Raw genomic sequence first — 25,054 nt, 5'->3', positions numbered from 1 at the left:
AACAATGATAACAATTGAATAATTCTTAAAGCATGTTCATATACTCAGCATACCATATTGATCATATAGTCCAAAGACATAACTAGAGAATCAACAAACCAACACTCAGCTACTCAACATAACAAATTTACCAATCAATAATAATAATCAAATCAAATGATAATTAGGATCAACGCCCTTAGGTCTCACCCACTGTTTAACCCCACTGACTCTAGTCCGCTTAAACCGAGCTCAGTGAATAATAAGTTGTCCTTAGTTACCAGTGACTGAGCCGCGCCCTGTGCGCCAATGTAAACTTCGGCACTCTTAGGCCGTTTGTTTATTATTCACATGGAATAATACCATCCTTCAATAAGCATACAAGATAGGGAGCCCTTAGTCCCGTTGTCAACTCACAATCGGGTGCAGTTTTCTTGACTTTAATTTCCAAATGCTCTAATTATGAGAGATGCCCCTTGAGCATGATCCGTTTCTTGAGCCCTAGCTCTTACCTAGTCACAACCAAGATAAGGGATTCCATTAATATTCATATTAATATTTTTGGATGAAATTCTAGCTTCCGAGACATCGAATTCCACCAAACACGGTGGTGGAATTGATCCCGAGCACCCTAGGTTAGGTTCCCACGCTTAAAACTTCCAAAAGGCCAAAAAAAATACCCTTAAGGGTCGCAACCCTTGAGATCCATGCCACGGCCCACCCCTTGAAATAGAGGCTAGGCCTCTTTGAACACAGACACGCGTCGCGGCCCTGCCCTTGTGGCGCCGTGGCGCTCCCTTACCTCAGAGCCTTCCTGGCTCTTCCTTACTCCGTAGGGCCGCGGCACTCTAGAACAGAGTCGCGGCCCAACCCCTTGAACCCAGAAAATCCACCATTTTTTACATTCAAACCTCACTCAAAACCACCAAAATCCATCCTAATTCCATAACTCAATTATCACAAGACTTCTAACATGATTCCAGCAACATAATCTAGCAAAAACCTAGCCTAGAAACTCATCAAAATCCCATTTCAATCTATGAAACCCAAAAGCTCAAGAACACTAAAACCAGCCAAGAAAACACCAGAATTCAAACATTAAATTATAAATCTGAGCTTACCTTCACTGCAGATGCAATTCTCTAAGAAATTTCTGAGCTATCTCCCAAGTTCCTAGCTTCAATTCAGTCTTCAATTTCAAAACCCAAAAATCTCTTCGAACTCAACCAAAATCACATAATTCTAATGACCAAAAATGTAACTCAATTTTTACCTCAGTCCTGGTTGAATCCCTTAGCTAAAACTGAGCTAATCCTTCAAAACTTCAGCTCAAATCACAGAGTTTCCAGCTTAATTCTCTTAGTTTTCAGAGGTTCCCTTAAGAGAGAGATAAGAGAAGGAAGAAGAGAAAAAGAAGGTCGGTTTGGGGTTTCTTCTACTGCTTTCTAAGCTTTACTTAGTCTCACTTTAGTTACTTAAGTCAATCTCGAGGCTTGAGGTACCAAAAACGTCCCCAAGGGCAAAATAGTAAAATTCCCCAATATTCCCACTTAAGCTTCCTAACCTCAAATATATCTCCAATTATTTATTTCCATGAACCGATAATCTAAATAACCATCCAATACCTGAAATACTCCTTGACTTGCCCCAAGTCAAGTATTAAGCTCTGTTGTGACTTTCCTACTAACTAGCTACCTAGGATCACCTCAAGTCGCATGTTGCTGATTTACCCACATAATAATGTGGTTCTCACAATTATAGCATATAATCACATTTACATTCATATAACCATGCAATCATGCTTATCATAAAATCATGCATTAAACTTAATAAATTCACACACAAACCAATTATGCCCTCCCGGCACACTAATCACGGCCCTTAAGTCATATTAGTAATTTTGGGTTGTTACAACTATCCCCTCCTACTGAGAATTTCATCCTTGAAATTTACCTGAATAGCTCGGGATACTGATCCCGTATCACCGCCTCTAGCTCCCAGGTCGCTTCCTTGACCTTGCTATTTCTCCACAATACTTTAACTAACGGAATCATCTTATTCCGTAGAACTTTGTCTTTCCGATCTAAAATCTGAACCGGTCGTTCCTCATAGGACAAATATGTCTGTAATTCTAAGTCCTCATACTTCAACACATGCGTCGAATCTAAGACATACTTCTGCAACATAGAAACATGGAATACATCATGAACTCCCGACAACGACTGCGGCAAGGCCAATCTGTAAGCCACCTGCCCAATCCTTTCTAGAATTTCAAAAGGTCCAACAAACTGAGGGCTCAGCTTGCTCTTTACTCCAAATCTCCCCACCCCTCGTAATGGTGAAACTCGCAGAAACACGTGGTCCCCAACCTGGAACTCCACGTCTCTACCCTTGGGATCAGTGTAGCTTTTCTGTCTACTCTACGAAGCAAGCATTCTAGCTCGGATCTTCTCTATAGCTTCATTTGTCTCCTGAACCATGTCCGGCCCCAAATATTTTCTTTCACCCATCTCATCCCAATGAATGGGCGACCTACACTTCCTTCCATATAACATCTCGTAAGGAGCCACTCCAATTATGGATTGATAATTGTTGTTACATGAAAATTCAATCAACGAGAGATACTTACTCCAAGATCCTTCGAAGTCAATTATACACGCCCTAAGCATATCCTCCAATACATGAATCGTCCTCTCAAACTCTCCATCAGTCTGAAGATGAAAGGTTGTGCTCAACTTCAACTGAGTCCCCATGGTGCTCTGCAGAGCTCCCCAGAACTTAGAGGTAAAGATAGGGTCTCGATCAGATACAATAGACTTAGGAACCCCATGGAGATCAACTATCTCCCTCACATACAACTCTGCATACTGTTCCACCGTGTAAGTCGACTTTACTGGCAGAAAATGAGCTAACTTAGTGTATCTGTCCACTATCACCCGCACCGATTCATAAAGTCCCACTGCCCTGGGTAGACCTCCCACAAAATCCATGGTAATGTCCTCCCAGTTCCACTCTGGGATACCCAAAGGCTGAAGCAATCCCGCTGGTCGCTGATGCTCAACCTTCACTTGGTGACATGTCAAGCATCTGGTCACATATTCCACCACATCTTTCTTCATCCCAGGCCACCAATATAATATCCGTAGACCCTGATACATCTTCGTGGTACATGGATGAAGCGAGTATGGCGTAGTGTGAGACTCATCCAGTATCTCTCGTCTAATCCCCTCATTTGCCAGAACACAAATCTGTCCCTGATATCGAAGTGTACCAGTCTCAGAAACAGAATAATCCTTAGCTACCCCCTCTAAGACATTCTGTCTAACTTCCTGTAATTGTGCATCTACCAATTGACTCTCCTTGATCCGCTCTAGCAGGGTCGACTGCAAGGTAACATTGGCCAACTGGCCCACCACCAGTTCTATCCTTTCCCTGGTCATCTCATCTGCTAACTCCCTGGAGATCTAAACAGAACTAAATAACTTCCCCGAGCCCCTCTAGCTCAATGCATCTGCCACAACATTGGCTTTCCCTGGGTGGTAAAGAATGTCACAATCATAATCCTTAACCAACTCCAACCAACGTCTCTGCCTCATGTTCAGATCCTTCTGAGTGAAGAAATACTTCAAACTCTTATGATCAGTGTATATCTTGCACTTCTCCCCATACAGGTAATGTCGCCACACCTTCAGTGCGAATACCACTGCCGCCAGTTCCAGATCATGGGTAGGATACCGTTGTTCATACTCCTTCAGCTGTCGCGATGCATAAGCTATAACTTTCTCATTCTGCATCAATACACAACCTAAACCCATTTTCGATGTATCACAATATACCACAAACTTTCCCTCCTCCGAAGGAAGACTCAACACCGGTGCAGTAATAAGTTGCCGCTTTAACTCTTCGAAACTGTTTTCACACTCCTCTGACCAAACAAACTTCTGATTCTTTCTTTTCAACTCTGTCATCCGTGTAGCAATCTTCGAGAATCCTTCTACAAACCGCCTGTAGTAACTCGCTAACCCAAGGAAACTCCGAACCTTCGAGGCATTCTTTGGCCTCGGCCAATCTCTTACTGCCTCCACCTTAGATGGATCCACCTTAATCCCATATGCGCCAACTATATGCCCAAGAAAAGTCACCTCTGGCAACCAGAACTCACACTTCTTAAACTTGGCATATAACTGATGTTCCCTTAACCTCTGTAAGACCTGTCGAAGATGTCGTTCGTGCTCTGTCTCTGAACTGGAGTATACCAAGATGTCATCGATGAAGACAATGATGAACTGATCCAAGAAATCCTTAAATCATTAGATCCATAAAAGCTGCCGGGGCATTGGTCAAACCAAAAGACATGACCAAGAACTCATAGTGCCTGTACCGCGTCCGGAAGGTCGTCTTTGGTATATCCTCATCCTTGGTCCTCAGTTGGTGATCACCAGATCAAAGATAAATCTTTGAGAACACCATCTTTCCCTACAACTGATCGAACAAGTCATCAATCCATGGTAGAGGATACTTATTCTTAATGGTCAACTTGTTCAACTCTCTGTAGTCTATACACATCCTCAGAGTCCCGTCCTTCTTCTTAACAAACAAAACTGAAGCACCCTATGGAGAGTAGATAGGCCTGATGAATCCTAAATCCAGAAGTTCTTTGTAATGCCCCGAAATCCCTAATACGGTTTAATGGCTGGATTAGTAGGCCGGGAGGGTCATACTTGTTTAATTATGCCATTAAATGAATATATGCATGTTTATGAGAATTATATTATAATATGATGATATATACATGCATGCGGATCCACATTCGTTTATTAAACTGTTTTGGAAATTTGGACCGTTAGAGCATAATTATGTATTTGGGTGCATTTTGTGATTCATGAATGAGATCCCATCATTATGGAGATATATTCGAGCTATTTGGCATGAGACGGTCATATATAATGGATTAGCGGTTTTGTCATAACGGGGTCAATTATTGGGTAATAAGAATGTTTATTTGATGATAAATTGGGAGTATTTGAGATCATGAGGAAATTCTGGAAGTTTTGACTATAATCTCCTCGGGGGTGTTTTCGGGACCCCGAGCACTAGGTTTTATTTGAGGTTACTTAAGCTTGAAGAAGCTTGTTAGATAAAACCGTACGTTAGAAAACATTTCCTCTCTCCATCGTTAGCTCATTTTACCATTCGAAGCCTTTTTGAAGAAATCTCAAGTTCTAGGAGTCGGAATCAAGCGAGGATCGAGGCATAGAGATCCTAGGAAAGATTAGAAGCATCTTAATGAAGGATTTGACAGAAAACAACTCAATTGAAGGTAATCTAAGTTTAAGTTTTGAGTTTTTAGAGTTTCTAAGCTTTAAATTGGATTTTGTGAATCGTTGAGTTTTTAGTTCATTTGAACCTTGGGTTTTGATGGTTTTGGTCCATTGGGAAGCTTGGGAACTTTGATTTGATGATTGGGTAATGTTTAGGTATGTTTTGGAGGATTTGGGAAGTTGAAAAATCGAGTTTGGGTGTGTTCTGGGTTGGGCGTCGCGACCCTAGCTCGAAGAAGCAGGTGGCTGGGATTGTGCTTGCTGGGCGCTGCGGCCCTTGCTTCAGGAATGGCTGGGGGTTGCGACACAAGGTGTCAGGGTCGCAGCTCTTGAGCAAGGTTGAGCCCGTTTGAGTGTTTTGGCCCCGGGAACATAGTTTTAGGCCTCAGGATTGTCACTACTACTTGGATTAGTTTGGATTGATGTCCCAGAGGCTAGATATTGGTTTGGGAACCTATGTTGTTCATTTTATTGATGGTGTCCTTTATTTGGTTATGATTAGGTGGCCGCTAAAGGACTTAAAGTCAGATCGTTCTCATAGGTCATTCTTTTATTCATTCTAGTTTGAATCAAAGGTAAGAAAACTGCACCCCATATGTGACATGCATGGTTATTCTTGATGCATGTTGGATGTTTAAATGTAAACATTGATAGCATATTGAATGCCTGACAATCTTGCTCATTTGCATATGGTTATTATTGAGGCATGCTGGATGATTAAGTGTGATGCATGTGATGCACGAGAGACATGTGATTAGGGCATGCCATGAGTATTGACTGTGGGATTGATCAGAGCTTGAGTCTTTGTGTTTGTGCATGATCATAATTGTGCTAGCAACTGTTAAGTAAGCATGCTGAATGCCTTGCGTTTGAATATTCGACATATGACATGTGTTTGGTAGCAATGCTTACTTGTGCATGGTACTGACTCATTAGTTAGAATTGGCAAAGGTGTTAGTATCAACTGTGAAGTTGTGACTCATTAGTTAGGTTCGGCAGTGGTACTGGGCACTGGTCACATGGTGCTGACTCATAAGTCAGGACGGCCTTAGCGTGTTCAACGCAAGCCAATAAAGATTAGACCTCAAGTTTGATGAATATTATAAGCGCTTGCATGACTTACCTATCAGTCACTCATCTGTAAAGTTAGAGACTCACCTATCAGTCTCTTGTCTATTTAAGGCTAGTGGCTTACCTAGCAGTCACTCTTCTATTTAAAGTTAGAGACTCACCTATCAGTCTCTTGTCTGTTTAAGGCTAATGGCTTACCAGTAGCCACTCTTCTATTTAAAGTTAGAGACTTACCTATCAGTCTCTTGTCTGTTTAAGGCTAGTGGCTTACCTAGCAGCCACTCTTCTGTTTAAATTAGTGACTTGCTTGTCAGTCACCTAGTATGGTTTTCTAGAACCTCAAAGTGATATTCACTCATCTGCTTAAGAGCTATAAGCTCTGTGTGATTATAATGATAATTATTTGATAATGTTTATATGCAATGTTGAGTTTTCTTGCTAGGCTTCGGCTCACGGGTGCTATGTGGTGCAGGTAAAGGCAAAAGAAAGTTGGACCATCCTTGAGTTGGAGAGTTTAGGTGACGATGTGTACATATGCAGCTGTTCGACTGCCACGGCTGAGGTTTGAAGGAAAGGAACTAGGACTGAACCCTGTTTTGCCGCTTAGATCGGCTGGTTGTAAATATTTTGTTGTAATAAACCTTTAAATTATATTTTTTTGGGATCCCAATGTATACAGTAAACGTTCTAGTGAAACATTATATCTTAACCAAATTTTTTAATCTCTAAACTGCTAATCATACTTAGTTACACATTTATGGCCAAATGACTCGATTAGTGAGTTTAGCACTGTTTGCAATGTGCACAGTAACGGTCCCTGGAGTTGGCGCGTTACAATTTTGGTATCAGAGCCTGTCAAGGTTTATGGGTTCTTGAAGACAAGCTGGGCATGTACACTCATCACTGAAGATAGCTTCACTCAGGGAATGGTAACTATTTCTGTAGTTATGTGCTTACCTGCTTAAATATAATGTAAATGCTTTACCTGAACATTGTATTAGGGAGCATGAGATTTTGATAGAGCCAGGCTAAACTCTTGACTATATGATTATATGCTCCATGATTATGTATATGATTGTGATCATATGATTACCTGCTCCATTAATATATAATTATACTATTTGCATGCTGGAACTGGAGGCATGGTATGAATGATGGAAGAGCAGAGATCATGATTAATGTATGAATGTCGTGGGCATGTTTTAGCACTGCAAGTGGTTTGTGATTATGGTGTGGTAAGACTGTCCCCGTGGGGAAAGCTCTTGATATGCTCGTCATGGTTAATGGGTCAAGTTATTGACTGCAGATTCAAACAGCAGGTTTATAGCCAAGGCAGACAATGAGGCCTGGTGGTGGTTATTTAGAGGCTGGAAATTACAACCAGGGTATCAGTTCTTCATCTGCTCCTATGAATTTTCAGCAGATAGTCACAGATTTGCAATCAAGATTGTAGAGGCATGAGGAAGAGATTAGGTGTTTGAAGCAACATCGGAATCTGTTGGGAAGCACTTCTTCCTTTGTTCTGCCAGGAATGTCATCATCTTTGGCTCAACCTAGGGTTGAGAACAAATGGGAATTTCTCTGTGGAAGTTTCCAGGAATATTACCCTCCAGTCTTCGAGGGAGGCTTAGATCCATTCAGAGTTGAGCAATGGATGGCCATGATCAGTTCCATTCTTGACAGTATGGGGCTGGTAGGTCATGATAGGGTGGCTTGTGCGACATATGTATTGCAGGATGATGCCCGGACGTGGTGGGAAGTAGTATCCCAGACACGAGACACAGCTGTGATGGACTAGAAAGAGTTTAGGCAGCTGTTTAATGAAAAGTATTACTGTGATGTAGCTAAGATAGCTAAGATGAATGAATTTTTTAATCTCGTTCAGGGTAAGGCAACAGTAATCGAGTATGTTAATAAATTTGATGGGTTGGCCAAGTTTGCTTTTAATCTGGTACCCACAGATGTAGCTCGGAGGGAAAGGTTTATCCAAGGATTGAATCCTGGAATAGCTCAGGGCATTAGAGTTGCCCCAGTGCATGAAGTCTCAACCATTGCTCAGGTGGTAGAGAAGGCTCTTGCTGTTGAGAGCATAAGTGATGAGAAGAAGAGTGTTAAGGAATATGGAGCTCAGATGGTAGTATCTCCACTTATTGGAGCAAGCAAGAAGAAAAGCTGGAAGGCTTATCCGACATGAACTCGGTACAAGAGGCGTCATCTGGGAGAATGCCGAGCAAAGGCATGTTTCGCGTGTAGTATGGTTAGGCATATTGTGAAGAAGTGCCCTGTGTTAAGAAAGGATGAGCAAAAGGGGATGGATAGCTCGACTCCAGCTCGAGTGTTTATTCCGAGGCAGTTAGAGTCTGAGACGGAGACTAGTTCCTCAGGGGTGGCAGGTCAGTTTTCTAGTTCTGATTTCTAAGTTATGCTTATTAGTTTTGGTGCCATGATGTTCCTTTGTTTGTTGTATATATAGAAGCATAAGGATGACATGTAGATCACATGGTCATGTTGTGATGGGAAGATGATACTGTATTGGTGATTTAAGAAATAAGTGGGGTTGTGATAAAAAGGACTCCTCAGTGGTTTGGATAAAGCTGGTTATGACTGGCTTTGGGTTTGATCTGAGATATGGATAAGTTAAGTAAGTGTGGGGCAATTTCAAATGGCAAGGAAAGAATAATATTTCTTGGGCTTGAGAGTGGAAAGCCTTGTGGCAGTTGGCACTGTGCATAGATTTAGTATGCTGATGATATCTGTATTGAGAGCTAGAGCTTTGTTGCAGGGAGATGCATAGAACTCTTAGCTAGTGTAGTGGATACCACTTAGGTTGTGCCAGTGAGGTCAGGACAGACTGGACTAGTCTGTGAGTTTCTGGATGTGTTTCTAGGGGATTTGCCAGGGTTCATTTATGTGAAAGAGATAGAAACTACCAGCTCCCCAGTAGGCAATAAAGTCCCAAACCCCGCAGTCTAATACTCACTAGGTCTACACAATCTATCAATCACTTTACTAGAAACAAAAGAATGTGTAGCACCAGAGTCAATCAATACAGTAAAAGGAGAGTCAATGCTAATAAAGCTGACCTGTCACTACCGAGGGACTAGCCTCGGCCTCTTCCTGTGTCAAGGTGAACACTAGAGCTGGAGACAAGTTGTCCACCTTTCCTGCTTCCCCTCTCTTCACTGTTGAGCAGTCTTTCAGGTTGGAAATGGAGGTGTCGAAGGATGGGAAAACCAGGGTTGAAAACCCTGGTTGTAGCGCTACAACGCTAGCCAGGAGGGATTCTCCTCTGCTAAAGGCGCTGGGGCGCTAGGGGGGTAGCGCTACCCTATTTTTCAAATTCCTATTTTGGGCATTTTTAAGGGTTTTTGGCTCAGGGTTTCAATTCCTAAGGCTCGGGATCGAATCTACTCACCGTTTGGGTACAATTCGGGGTTCTGGGAGTGAGGTTTAGGTCAAGACCCTTTTCTTGTTGATTTTCATTAATGGAGGTTATCATTTGTTATGACTAGGTAACCACTAAGGAATCAAAAGGTCGATAAGGTCGTTCTTTTACTATTTCTCACTCGATCTAGAGGTAAGAAAGTTGCACCCCATATGTGACATGCATGGTTATTCATGAGGCATGTTGAATGTTTAAATGTGGACATTGATTGCATATCAAATGCTTAGCAAATCTTGCTTACTTTTGAATGGCACTGACTTGTTAATCAGAATCGGCAATGGTGTCAGAACTAATTGTGAAGCTGTGACTTACTAGTCAAGTTCAACAGTAGTACTGAGCACTAGTTGTATGTTATTGACCTACGAGTCAGGAGCGACATAAGCGTCATGAACGTAGAGCTAAAAATATTAGATCTAATCGACATAAGCATTGAATGACTCACCATGAGCATTAATGCTGGACCGACCCCAAGTACGATGAAAACTAAAAGCGCTTGTCTAGTTCCATGACTAGTCACTCAGAGCCAAGGCCAAAATGCCCAGGTGACTGCATCGTCAAATGGCTAAGGGTACAGAACCCACACTAGTGACTCCATGGTCACTCAATTTGTTTACATTAGTGACTCGTTCATCAGTCACTCATCTGGTTAAAGCTAGTGACTCAGTCACTCATTTGTGAAGGGTCTGGAACCCACATTAGTGACTTACACATCTGTCACTCATTTGTTTAGGGCTATAAGTCCTGTATGATTATCACGATCATCATTTGATATTATATACATGTAGTAATGGGTTTTCTTGCTGAGCCTTGGCTCACGGGTGCTATGTGGTGCAAGTAAAGGGAAAGAAAAGCTCAACCAACCTTGAGTGGAGAGCTCAAGTGGTGATGTGTGCATATGCAACCGCTTGACCACTGTAATGACCAGCCAGAGGAACTAGGGGGTTAACCCTATTTTTGTCGCTTAGGTCAGCGGGTTGTAATTTTTACACTGTAATGACCATTGCGTATTGTAAATAACTTGTAAACGTTTTTATGGGCCCATGAACAGTTTTATGTTTTAATCAAATATATCATTTCCTTTTGATTGGTAATCAACCTTAACCTATTAATAACACTTAGATGCACGTTTATAACCAAATAACTCAATTAGCAAGTTAAGCACAGTTCAAAGCTCACAGTAACGGTCATGGAGTAATCAAGGCATTACAACTTGGTATCAGAGCATGCCAAGATTTAGGGTTCCTGTAGACTGGCTAGGCATGTACACTCACCACTGAAGACAAGTTGGACTCATGGTTTGGTAACTATTTATGTAGTTATATATTTAACTTCTTAAATATAGTATAAATGCTTTACCTGTCTACATGAGATATCTTGATAAAGCTGTGCCTTGACTACTGCATCATCAGCAAGAACGTGCTTATTAGTACTGGTATTGTTAGAACATGCTTATTAGTATTGTTCATTGTGAATTATTATTTGATACGTGTTATATGCTAAATGATATGATCATGTATACATCTGTATATTTGTATAACTGTGGAATATGGTAATTATCTGCTTGTTCTTAGACCGTGAGGTGGCAAGAGGTTTGGTTATCATTGCCTAATTGGCCATATTGAATATTGCAGCAAGGTTTAAGTTGTAAGAATGATTCCAAGATAGACAGATTCATCAGTTGGCCAAGAAGATCAAGGCCAAAATAACAGGCAGGGTCAGAAGAAGGACCAGAATCAAGTTCCACAGCCAGCTCCTGATAATTGGCAATAGTTATTTAATGACCTGCAGGCCACGGTATTGAGGTAGGGAGAAGAACTTCGCCTCCTGAGACAATAGCAGGTTCCTGCAGCAGTCAGTGTACCTGAGGCAACCTCTGCATCGGTGCCAGAGGTTGGAAATAAACGGGAGCCTCTTTATGAAAGGTTCAGGAAGCAGCAACTTGCAGTGTTTGAAGGCAGTGCAGATCCTGCTAAAGCTGAGTAGTGGATGAGCATGATTACCACCATCCTTGACTTTATGAGGGTGACTGGTAATGAGAGGGTGGCATGTGCCACGTATATGTTTCAGGAGGATGCCCGAATTCGGTGGGAGGTTATATCCTAAACCAGAAACATCAATGCCCTGAGTTGGGAAGAGTTTCAGACTCTGTTTAGTGAGAAGTACTATAATGATGCCATCAGGGCTGCGAAAGCTGAGGATTTTATCATATTACTTCAGGGAAGTTTTTCAGTGACTGAGTATGCCCTGAAGTTTGATCGATTGGAAAAATTTTCCATGGAGCTGGTGCCCACTGACGGGACCAGAAGGGAGAGGTTTCTCTAGGGGCTATAGTCTAGACTAGCCCAGGACGTTCGTATTACCACTATGGCAGAGGTTACTACCTATGCACAGGTGGTTGAGAAGGCACTCACAGCTGAGAGTGTAGAGAACAAGATTTGGCGAGATAATGCAGCCAAAAAGGAGTTTTGGAGGACAGGTTCTCCATTTGTGGGTTTTGGTAGGGGTGGAGGCCCCAGTGATCAGAAGAGGAAGGTTCCTGATACCTTCCCTGCTCCGGGTCCTGGTAGGCGACCCCATGGTATTTCAATGGGCCGCCAGAGTGGTAGTGAGGCCTGGAAGACTTATCCCGAATGCCCTAGGTGCAAGATGCGTCATTTGGGATAATGTAGGGCAAGGGCCTGCTTTTTATGTGGAACAGTGGGTCATCTCAAGAAAGATTACCCTAAGGCAAGAAAGGAAGAACCCAGAAAAATGGGCAGCTCGGCCCCAGCTTGAGTGTTCACGCTGACATAAGCAGAAGCTAAGGCTTCACCCTCAGTAGTTACAAGTCAACTTCTTAGTGCTAAAACCCCTTATAATGTTTTGATTGATTCTGGTGCTACACATTATTTTGTTGCTTGTAGAATTATTGATAGACTATGTAGACCATGTGATTATTATGATGTGGGGTTTGGAACCTTATTACCCACTGGGGAGTTAGTAGTATCCAGGAGATGGGTCAGATCTTTGCCAATGACAATAGAGGGCAGAGAGTTGTCAGTGGATTTGATAGAGTTAGTTATGACTGACTTCGACATGATTCTGGATATGGATTGGTTAGTGAAGTATGGGGCAACCATAGATTGCAGAAGGAAGATGGTCACCTTTGAGCCTGAAGGTGAAGATCCTATTGTGTTTGTTGGTATTGTGCATGGACTCCGTATACTTATGATTTCTATTCTGAGGGCTAGAGATCTATTGCAAGGAGGTTGCATAGGATTCTTAGCTAGTGTGGTTGTAACGCCCTGGTTACTCCAAGACCGTTATTGTGAACTTTGAACCGTGTTTAACTCGCTAATCGAGTTCTTTGGTTATAAACGTGCATCTAAGTATTATTAATAGGTTAAGGTGAAAAACAAATCAAAAGGAAATGATATATTTAATTTACAATCCAAAATGCTCATTACAGTTTAAATGTTACAACCCGCTGACCTAAGCGGAAAAAATAGGGTAAACCCCCTAGTTCCTCCGAGAAACTCATTGGCCGTGGTGGTCAAGCGGATGCATATGTACACATCACCACCTAAGCTCTTCACTCAAGTCTGGGTGAGCTTTTCTTTCCCTTTACCTTTACCACATAACACCCATGAGCCAAAGCCCAGCAAGAAAAATCAATACTGCATGTATATAATATCAAATGATGATCATGATATTCATACAGAGCTTATAGCCTTGAACAGATGAGTGAGTATCACTTTGTGGTTCCATTAACCATGATGGAGCATAGAGCTCTAATCACATGACTGATTTAACACTTAAGGTTCTGTTAAACCATAATGAGTGACTGACGAGTAAGTCATTATGGGGCTTAACACCCGCAGCCATGTGACAATTTAGTCACCTGGACCTTCTGGCCCTAGCTCCAATCAAATGAGTGACTGTTGGGTAAGTCACTTCGAGCTCAACACCCATAGCCATGTGACGAAGCAGTCACCTGGGCTCTAAGGCTCTTGCTCTAAGTGACTAGCCATAGGCTAGATAAGCGCTTTTAGTTTTCATCAAACTTGAGGTCGGTCTGGCATTAATGCTCATTTGAGTCATTCAATGCAGATGTCGATTAGATCTAATATTTTTCGGCTTGCGTTAAACACGCTAAGACCGTTCGTGACTTATTGGTCAATACCAGGTGACCAGTGCTCAGAACTACTACCGAACTTGACTAGTGAGTCGCAGCTTCACAGTTAATACTGACACCATTGCCAATTCTGACTATTTAGTCAGTGCCATGCACAAGTGAGCAAGATTTTCTAAGCATTTCATATACAATCAATGTCCACATTTAAACACTCAACATGCCTCAATAATAACCATGCGTATCACATATGGGGTGCAGTTTTCTTACCTTTGGTTCGAGCGAGAAATAGTAACAGAACGACCCTTAAGAACGATCAACCTTTTGAATCCTTAGCGGTAACCTAATCATAACCAATTATAACCTCCATTAATGAAAATCAACAATGAAAGGGTGTTGACCTAAACCTCACTCCTGGATCCTCGAATTGTACCCAAACGGTGAGTAGATTCGATCCCGAGCCTTAGGAATTGAAACTCCGTGCCAAAAACCCTTAAAAATGCCAAACACAGAAATCTGAAGAAGCAGAGCGCTACCCCCTAGCACCCCAGTGCCCAAGTCAGCATGAAATCCTCCCTGAGTAGCGCTATAGCGCCCACTTGTGGGCGTTACAGCGCTACACACAACTAGAAATGGCCTTGAAACTTCCCCCTTTGACTCCACCATTTCTAACCTGAACCAAAAGCTTCCAAACCTCATTTTAAGTCACAAATTAATGAACCCAAAAACCATCTACACATGTCCTAGGCATCACAACCCAAGTAACCCTAGCCAAAAACTCCCATCAATTCCCTTTAACCAATCTAGAAAACCAAGTTGAAAACCAAACCAAAAATAGAGCAAAGCTAGAGTTTTAATGGCTAGAAACTTACCTTAAGCTCATATTAGGATCCTCTTCAATGGTGGAACACAATCCTAAGCCCTCAAGATCCACTTCCCTAGCTTGAATCCTCAAGAAAAGCTCCAAAAATCCAAAAGAAAAAAAGAGAGAAAATGAGGTACGGGAGAGATGAGTTATGCCCTATTTTTGCCAACCTTCTACAACCTTCAATGGCTTTTATAAGACTTAAGGTGAAAATACCTTTTGGCCCCTAGGTCATTTAAGGTTTTCTAAAGACTCACAAGGGTAAAATTGTCATTTTCCACCTATTTCGTTAATCATAATTAATACCCTCCAATTCCCGTTATTCTCAAAATTCTCCAATACCAATAATTCATATCCTGTTACCCTTTAATTTCCGGGCAATGCTCTAATCACCAAATTACCCCGAGCGCCGAACTTAATCCCGTTATGACTAAACTGCTAATCTGCACTCAAAGATCGCCTCATGCCGAATGGCTCGAAAAAATCCACATTATGATGTGGCCTCAACAATAGTTCATCAACATGCATGAAAATACACAATTACGCCCTCAATGGACCAAATTACCAACATGCCCCTATGATGATATATGGACCCACATGCATGAATTTAACATCATATTATAATATAATTCACATAAACATGCATATAATAATTTAATGGCACAATAAATCAATTATGGCCCTCCCGGGCTACTAATCCAACCATTAAACTGCATTAGGGATCTTGGGGCATTACAGTGGTTGACACCACTCAGGTCATGCCAGTGAAACCAAAAGAGACCAGACTAGTCTGTGTATTCCTGGTTATGTTTCCAGAAGATTTTCCAAGGTTTCCACCACACAGAGAGATTGAGTTCGTGATAGAACTGGCACCAGGGACGGAGCCAGTGTCTAGAGCACCTTACAGAATGGCCCCGGCTGAGTTGAAAGAATTAAAAGTACAGTTGCAAGAGCTATTGGATTTGGGTTTTATCATACCTAGTTTCTCACCTTGGGGTGTGCCAGTTCTGTTTGTGAAGAAGAAGGATGGTTCTTTGAGGATGTGTATTGATTACAGAGAACTGAATAAGTTAACAATTAGGAACAAGTATCCTCTGCCAAGGATAGATGATCTGTTTGATCAGTTGCAAGGTAAAAGGGTATTCTCAAAGATAGACCTTCGTTTTGGTTATCATCAGTTGAGGGTCAAGGAGGGAGACATACCAAAGACTGTTTTTCGCACCAGATATGGGCATTATGAGTTCTTAGTCATGTCTTTTGGATTGACTAATGCCCCAGCTGCTTTTATGGATTTGATGAACAAATTGTTCAATGATTATCTGGACCAGTTTGTGATCATCTTCATTGATGATATCTTGGTTTATTCTCAGTCAGAATCATATCATGAGCAACATTTGAGATTGGTTCTACAGAGACTGAGGGAGCACAGATTGTTTGCAAAATTCAAGAAATGTGAGTTCTGGCTATCTCATGTATCTTTTTTTGGGCACATTGTCAGTAAGGAGGGGATTAAAGTAGATCCAGCTAAGATCAAGGCAGTCAGAGATTGGCCAAGGCCAAAGATTGCTTTTGAGGTGAGAAGTTTCCTTGGATTGGTAGGCTATTACAGACATTTCATGGAAGAGCTCTCTAAGATTGCAACTTCATTGACTGAGCTGACACACAAGAATCATAAGTTTGTGTGGTCAGGCAGGTGTGAGAACAACTTCCAGGAACTAAAGCAGAGGTTGATTACAGCTCCGGTTTTGAGTCTTCCAATAGATCAGGAGAAGTTTGTGATTTACTGTGATGCTTCACATCAAGGTTTGCATTGTGTTCTGATGCAGTCAGGGAAGGTGATTGCTTATGCTTCGCGTCAGCTGAAGGAGTATGAACAGATATATCCTACTCATGATTTAGAGTTGGAAGTTGTGGTATTTGCTTTAAAGGTATGGAGGCATTACCTTTATGGGGAGAAGTGTGAGATCTACACTGACCATAAGAGCTTGAAATACTTCTTCAAGCAGAAAGACCTTAATATGCGACAAAGACGTTGGCTAGAGTTAGTAAAAGATTATGACTCTGAGATTTTGTATCATCCAAGAAAGGCCAACGTGGTAGCTGATGCTTTAAGTCGGAAGGGTCCAGGACAAATTTATAGTGCAAGGTTGATAGCCAGAGAGTTGGCAGATGATATGACCAGAACTGCTATAGAGTTGCTGATGGGCCAGTTGGCCAATATTACGCTGCAGTCTACACTGTTGGAAAGAATCAAGGAGGGTCAGTTGAGTGATCCACAGCTGATCAAGATTAGAGAAGATGTTTTGGCTGGAGTATCCAGAGATTATACAATGTCTGATTTGGGCTTGTTGAGATACAAAGGTCGGATATGTGTTCCGTTAGACACTGCTTTGAGGTGAGAGATTCTGGATGAATCTCATACTACACCTTATTATTTGCATCCAGGCACCATGAAGATGTATCAGGATGTGAGATCGTTGTATTGGTGGCCGGGGATGAAGATGGATGTAGTGGAATATGTGGCTAAGTGCTTGACATGTCAACAGGTCAAGGCTGAGCATCAGAGGTCGGCAGGGTTATTGCAGCCTCTGGATATCCCATAGTGGAAATGGGAGGACATCACGATGGGTTTCGTGGTGGGGTTACCCAGGACTTTTGGTCAACATGATTCTATTTGGGTTATTGTGGATCGCTATACCAATTCAGCTCACTTCTTGCCAGTGAGGACTACTTATACAGTTGATAAATATGCAGATCTCTATGTGAGAGAGATCATGCGCCTCCATGGAGCACCAAGGTCGATTGTGTCAGATCAGGACCCCTCTTTTACTTCTAAGTTCTGGGGGAGTTTACAGAAAGCCATGGGGACACAGTTGAATTTCAGTACTGCTTATCATCCTCAGACAGATGGACAATCTAAGAGGACAATCCAGATATTAGAAGACATGCTGCGAGCATGTGTGTTGGACTTTGGTGGATCTTGGAGTATGTATCTACCTTTGATAGAGTTTTCCTACAACAACAATTATCAGTCTACCATTGGAGTTGCACCTTATGAGATGCTGTATGGTAGAAAATGCATATCTCCCATTCATTGGAATGAGACATGAGAAAGGAGATACTTGGTTCCTGATGCAGTTCAGAGGACCAGTGAGGCCATTGAGAAGATTAGAGCTCGAATGCTTGCTTCTCAGAGCAAACAGAAAAGCTATGCAGATCCCAAGCCCGGGAACGTGGAGTTCCAAGTGGGAGACTATGTTTTCCTTAGAGTCTCGCCATGGAAATGGGTGAGGAGATTTGGGAAGAAGGGCAAGCTGAGCCCCAAATTTGTAGGTCCATTTGAGATCCTGGAGGGGATTGGTCAGGTGGCTTACAAGTTGGCCTTACCAACGGCATTGTCAGTCCTGCATAATGTGTTTCACGTTTCAGCTCTTCGGAGGTATGTATCTGATGTGACTCATGTTCTGAGCTATGAAGATCTGGAGCTTGAGGCAGATCTCTCCTATGAGGAACAACCAGTCCGAATACTTGACAGAAAGGACAAGGTCCTCAGGAATAAGATGATACCTTTGGTTAAGGAATTGTGGAGGAACAGCAAGCGACCTGGGAGCTGGAGTCAGACATGCAGAGTCAGTATCCCGAGCTGTTCAAGTAAATTTCAAGGATGAAATTTCTGTAAGGAGGGGATAATTTTAATGCCCTAAAATCCCTAATGAGGTTTAATGGTTGGATTTGTAGGCCAATAGGGCCATACTTGATTTATTATGCCATTAATTGATTATGTGCATGTTTATGTGAATTATAATATAATATGATGTTAAATGCATGCATGTGGGTCCACATTTCATCATGGGGCATTTTGGTAATTTGGCTCGTTGAGGACATAATTGTATAGTTTCATGCATGTTGGTGAATCATTGATGAGACCACATTATAATGTGGATTTGTTCGAGCCATTTGCCATGAGACGATCTTTGAGTACAAGTTAGCAATTTGGTCATAACGGGATTAATTTCAGGGCTCAGGGTGAGTCTCAGAGTAATTTGGTGATTAGAACGTTTCCGGGAATTAAAGGGTAACGTGATATGAATTATTGGTATTTGAGAATTTTGGGAATAACGGGAATTGTAGAGCGTTAATTATGATTAACGAAATAGGTGGGAAAGGACAGTTTTACCCTTGGGAGCCTTTAAAGGATTTTAAATAGCCTAGGGGCAATTTAGTCTTTTCACCCTAGGATATGTATAAGCCATTGAAGGTTGTGGAACCTTGGCCAAAACAGATAATTGAACTTCTATCTCGTACATCATTTTCTCTTCATTTTCTTCTTGGATTTTTGAGCTTCTTTTGAGATTCCTAAACTGAGCTTAAGGTAAGGTTCTAGCCATTAAAAACTCTGGTTTACTCTGTTCTCGTTTTGGATTTCAGCTTGGATTTCTAGAGTTGATATTGGGAATTGATGGGAGTTTTTAGCTAGGGTTACTTGGGTTATGATGCCTAGGACATGTGTAGATGGTTTTTGGGTTCAATTGGGGGTTTAAATGAGGTTTGGAAGTTGGTTTTTTAGGTTAGAAATGGATGTGTCGAAGGATGGGAAAACCCGGGTTGAAAACCCTAGTTGTAGCGCTACAGCGCCCATCAGTGGGCGCTACAGCGCTAGCCAGGAGGGATTCTCCTCTGCCAAGGGCGCTGGGGCGCTAGGGGGGTAGCGCTACCCCATTTTTCCAGATTCCTATTTTGGGCATTTTTAAGGGTTTTTGGCTCAGGGTTTCAATTCCTAAGGCTCGAGATCGAATCTACACACCGTTTGAGTACAATTCGGGGTCTCGGGAGTGAGGTTTAGGTCAAGACCCTTTTATTGTTGATTTTCATTAATGGAGGTTATCATTGGTTATGACTAGGTAACCGCTAAGGAATCAAAATGTCGATCGTTCTCAAGGGTCGTTCTTTTACTATTTCTCACTCGAACTAGAGGTAAGAAAGCTGCACCCCATATGTGACATGCATGGTTATTCATGAGGCATGTTGAATGTTTAAATGTGGACATTGATTGCATATCAAATGCTTAGCAAATCTTGCTTACTTTTGAATGGCACTAACTTATTAATCAGAATCGGCAATGGTGTCAGAACTAACTGTGAAGCTGTGACTTACTAGTCAAGTTCAACAGTAGTACTGAGCACTAGTCGTATGTTATTGACCTATGAGTCAGGAGCGGCATAAGCGTCATGAACACAGAGCTGAAAATATTAGATCTAATCGAAATCAGCATTGAATGACTCACCATGAGCATTAATGCTGGACCGACCCCAAGTTCGATGAAAACTAAAAGTGCTTGTCTAGTTCCATGACTAGTCACTCAGAGCCAAGGCCAAAAGGCCCAGGTGACTGCATCGTCAAATGGCTAAGGGTACAGAACCCACACTAGTGACTCCACGGTCACTCAATTGGTTTTCATTAGTGACTCGCTCATCAGTCACTCATCTGGTTTAAGCTAGTGACTCGGTCACTCATTTAAGAAGGGTGCGGAACCCACATTAGTGACTTACACATCTGTCACTCAACTGTTTAGGGCAATAAGTCCTTTATGATTATCACGATCATCATTTGATATTATATACATGCAGTAATGAGTTTTCTTGCTGAGCCTTGGCTCACGGGTGCTATGTGGTGCAGGTAAAGGGAAAGAAAAGCTCACCCAGCCTTGAGTGGAGAGCTTAGGTGGTGATGTGTACATATGCAGCCGCTTGACCACCACGGCCAAGGAGTTTCTCGGAGGAACTAGGGGGTTAACCCTATTGTTGCTGCTTAGGTCGGCGGGTTGTAATTTTTACACTGTAATGACTATTTTGTATTGTAAATAACTTGTAAATGTTTTTATAGGCCAATGAATAATTTTATGTTTTAAATAAAATATATCATTTCCTTTTGATTGGTTTTCTACCTTAACCTATTAATAACACCTAGATGCACGTTTATAACCAAAGAACTCGATTAGCGAGTTAAGCACGGTTCACAACTCACAGTAACGGTCTTGGAGTAACCAGTGCGTTACACTCTCTTTTTCTCTCCCTTTCCAAGCTTAAAGTCATTGAATTTTTAAAGAGCTAGCATTGAATTGAAGGCTTGAGGCTAGAATTTGGTTAGCTGCAGCTAGGAGGTCATAAGTCACAATTGAGGTAAGGTTGTAAACCTTGTTTTGATTAGTTTTGATTTGGTTCTAAGAGTGTTCTTTAGCTTTGAGGCTCAAGGTGAGGATTTTGAGTTTTGGTGGGGTTTTGATTGAATTCAAGGTTGGGTTTTGATGGTGATAATGTGTTGATGATGCTTTGGAACTCAATTGTGGCTTTGGGTTTGCTTTGGGATGGATTTTGGGGGAAATTGGCTTGGAGAAAAGCTGGAAAAAATTGGGTTCGTGGGGTCGCACCGCGGCCCTGTTCTTGGGGCGCCGCGACCCGCGTGAACCCAGAGCCCGGGTGGCTCTCTGAATCACATAGGCATGTCGTGACCCTTCAGGGCTACGCCGCGATGCGCATTTTTGGGATTAAGGTAGGGGGTTCTCTGACTTAAGGCGCACCGTGACCTGTCAGGGGGCGCTGGGGCGCTAATTGGGAGAATTGGCCAAAATAGGTTTTAGGTGGCGAGAACTCAATCCTAAGGGTTTGGGAAGGATCCTACTACCCAATTTAGTAGAATTTGAGGTCCCGGAGGCTAGGAATCGGTCCAGAAGCCTTTATTTACTTGATATTGATAAATATCATTTATTATGGTTATGACTAGGATACTGCTAGAGGTCGTGGTTAACTAACTTGTGCTTGGACCAGAGGTAAGAAAATCTCACCCAATACGTAATGTATGTGATTAGGGCTTGGCCCAGTTGTTAAACATAGATTTGATTAGGGCTCGGGCCCCTGTGCATGAGCATGATTATGATTGTGCTTGTGATTGCTTGATTAAGCATGTTTGAATGCCTTGTATGTGAATAATTGTTAAATGGTGTATGCATGTTTGCATTATCTGATTGAAAAGAATTAACTTATAAGTCAAGGGCAGAAATAGCGCGCTGAGCGTTGGTCAATATGGTTAGGCCTAATTAGGAGCATATTATATGCTTGACCAACCCTATGGTCATTGGAAAACTAAAGTGCCAGGTACGCTGGGCAAGCTCTAAGGATGGTTATACAGAGGATAGGGCAGTGGGCCCCGAGGTGACTCTATAGTCGCATATCCTAGGGCAACAGGCCCCCGATATGACTTATTAGTCACTTATCTGAATAGAATGCATGCATGAGTAGGGTTATCACTGCTAGGCATGCTTCTTATGATTATGTGATATGTTATTAAATGCTTATGAGTATGTTTAAGTTTTCTTGCTGAGCCTTGGCTCACGGGTGATATATGGTGCATGTAAGGGGAAAGGGAAGCTGGACCAGCCATAAGTTGGAAAGCTTCGATGGTGACGTGTACATATGCGGCTGCTCAACCACCACGGCCGGGGTTTCTCAGAGAAACTAGAATCAAACCATATTTTGCCGCTTAGGTTGGCTGTTTTTTAATTTTAAGTTGTAATTACCCTTTTGGAACTGTAAATGACCTTGTAAACGTTTATTTTGGGATTCCATGTAGGCACTTAACATTTTAATGAAATGACCATTCCTTTCATCCAAAAATTTTAACTCTAAGTCGTTAATCACATTTAGTTGCACATTTATGGTCAAATGACTCGATTAGCAAGTCTAACACTATTTAAAATACACAGAGTAACGGTCTTGGCTATCTAGGTCATTACAACAAATGTTCAAATTGTTCTTACACTAGCCATAACTTCTAACAGGAATGTCAAGCAATTAGATGTTAGAAATGCCTTTTTGCATGACAATCTCAATGAAACAATGTTTATGCATAAACTACAAGGATTTGTTGATGCTAGCAAGCCTACATATGTGTGCAAGCTAAATAAAGCTATATACGGCTTGAAGCAAGCTCCAAGAGCATGGAATGATAAGCTCAAACAAGCTTTATTTCAATGAGGATTTGTTGCTTCTAAATCCGACAACTCTCTCTTTATTTTTGGCTAAGGCAATCAATTGGTAATTCTTTTGGTTTATGTTGATGATCTCCTTGTTAACAGCCCAAATAGTTGTCTCATTTCCAAGCTTATAAGTGACTTAAACAAATCTTTTTCCTTAAAAGAATTAGGTTCAGTTCACTACTTCCTAGGTGTTGAAATTCATCGCAACTCAGTCGGAATGTACTTATCACAAACCAAATATATCACTTATATACTAGTGAAATTACATATGGATGGTGCTAAATCTTGTTTGAGTCCTACCAGCTCTGCTCATAAGCTGTCTCTCACAGAAGGTGTTCCATTTGTCGATGTTTCACTCTACAGGAGTACTTTGGGAGCACTACATTACCTTACTTTTACAATGTTGCTTTTATTATCAATAAACTGAACCAATTTATCCATGTTCCAACTGATGTTCACTGGGAAGCTTGTAAAAGCCTTCTATGTTACTTAAAGGGCAGTATTTTAGATGGTCTTCTTTTAACACCTGTTGTGACATTATGTCTTCAAGTATACTCGGATGCTGATTGGGCAAGCTGCCTGGATGACAGACGATCAATAAGAGGCTATGCTATGTTTCTTGGAGGAAACTTAGTTTCTTGGTCTGCTAAGACACAACAAGTGGTAGCTCATTCAAGTACTGAAAGTGAGTTTCAAGCCTTAGCAAATGCCTCTGCTGAGATAAAATGGTCGATTCTGATGCTTACTGAGTTACAGGTACAGCTTCATCAACCTCCTATACTTTGGGTTGACAATCAAAGTGTCACTGCCTTAGGTACCAACCCTGTTTTCCATGCTCGCTCAAAACACTTAGAAATTTATCTCCATTTTGTTCGAGACCAAATCCTTGCAAAGACACTTGTTGTGCGCCATGTTTCTTATGTAGACCAAGTTGCTAATGTGCTTACCATAAATCTTCCATTAGATTGGTTTGTGTACCTGAAATCCAAGCTTAAAGTGGTTCCAACCCCTTTTAGCTTGAGGGGGTTGATAACCATATTAGTAAAGAGCTAAATCAAAGCTGATTTGTTTTGTATTAGTAAACTGTTGTAACCAACTTCAGTAGTCAATTTTATGATTTGTTGGTTGTTAATTCTGTCGTATTAGTCGTTAAGCTCTTCTTGAGCTCCGCCCTTGTATTTTTTAGCTATATAAATAAAACTCTTTACAGAAGGGTTTGTTTCTCTCATGACAAACCTTCTAAGTGATTTTTCTGATATCTTCTCTAAATAGTTTGTCTTTTGAGCTGCTATAAATATTATTAGAAGACTGCCAAACTTAATAATACATATATAAACTATATCATAATAATTTATGTAAATCCTTTAATACTTGGCAAATATAAACTAAGAGAAAACACGTGAACATGCACAAATTAAAATCCTATAAGTCACACTTTATTGTATCAGAATGCACTATAATAACACGATAATCCAGATGTGTTTGGGTAGGGGTGTGTGAAGTATGAGTAAGAGTAAAGATGTCACTTAATGGCATCTGATTTTTATGCTGCCAACAAGATAAAATTGATAGATATCATATAAAGCTCCACAGAATTTAAAGGCATACATAAGAAGTTGATATTAAAGTACATAACAAAGTTGAACCGCAACAGTATGTTGCCGTGAAATTTCGGTGAAACGAAACCGCCGCACATGTATAACCAGTGATAAAGTATAGTAGTGCTGCATCAACATACATGGAGTAGGATTTAACGCCATATAAAGTGGTGATGAAATGTCATGTTCTTACACCCCCAATCATAGCAGCATTGTAGTAATCTTTACCTTTGGACTAATAATAAAAGAGCCAAAGAAAGGAACTCCTACTGAATTATAGTTCCTGCTTCCGCAAACACCATTGCAGGAATGAAATCTTGCCCTTCAATACATGAAATAAGTTAGTAGAACTACAGATCAAGATAGATTAAGCTTCCACAAAGATACGAAACTCTTCCACTACTGATTGCAGACTTCAAGTGCTTCTCCAAGTTGCTGCTTTAAACCTTTTCTCAAGACATTGTTGAGACTCTACAAACCTGACCTTTCTGGGCCAGTCAAACATAAACAAGTTGTTTTGCAGCTTCTCTGGTCTGCAAATACAAATCACAAGGAGTTGAAGAAGACAATCAAGTTATTATACAAAGAGCTATTTCAATATATGTAAAGTTTCACTTGGCTTATCTTTAGTT

At 41.4% G+C, this 25,054-nt stretch overlaps 1 protein-coding gene across 1 annotated transcript in view; it reads right to left on the bottom strand.

The window, feature by feature from the left end:
- Nucleotides 1–24,244: 24,244 nt before the first annotated feature.
- Nucleotides 24,245–25,054, bottom strand: part of LOC133797393 (protein SOMBRERO-like) — a 28,262-nt gene continuing 27,452 nt past the window's right edge. The window contains exon 10 of the mRNA XM_062235278.1: nucleotides 24,245–24,955. The gene's annotated coding sequence lies outside the window, so the exon portion shown is untranslated. The remainder of the gene's footprint in view (nucleotides 24,956–25,054) is intronic.

This window comes from Humulus lupulus, chromosome 8, assembly GCF_963169125.1.
Source record: "Humulus lupulus chromosome 8, drHumLupu1.1, whole genome shotgun sequence".
NCBI classification, from domain to species: Eukaryota; Viridiplantae; Streptophyta; class Magnoliopsida; order Rosales; family Cannabaceae; genus Humulus; species Humulus lupulus.
This window is presented reverse-complemented; position numbering and strand designations above follow the sequence as displayed.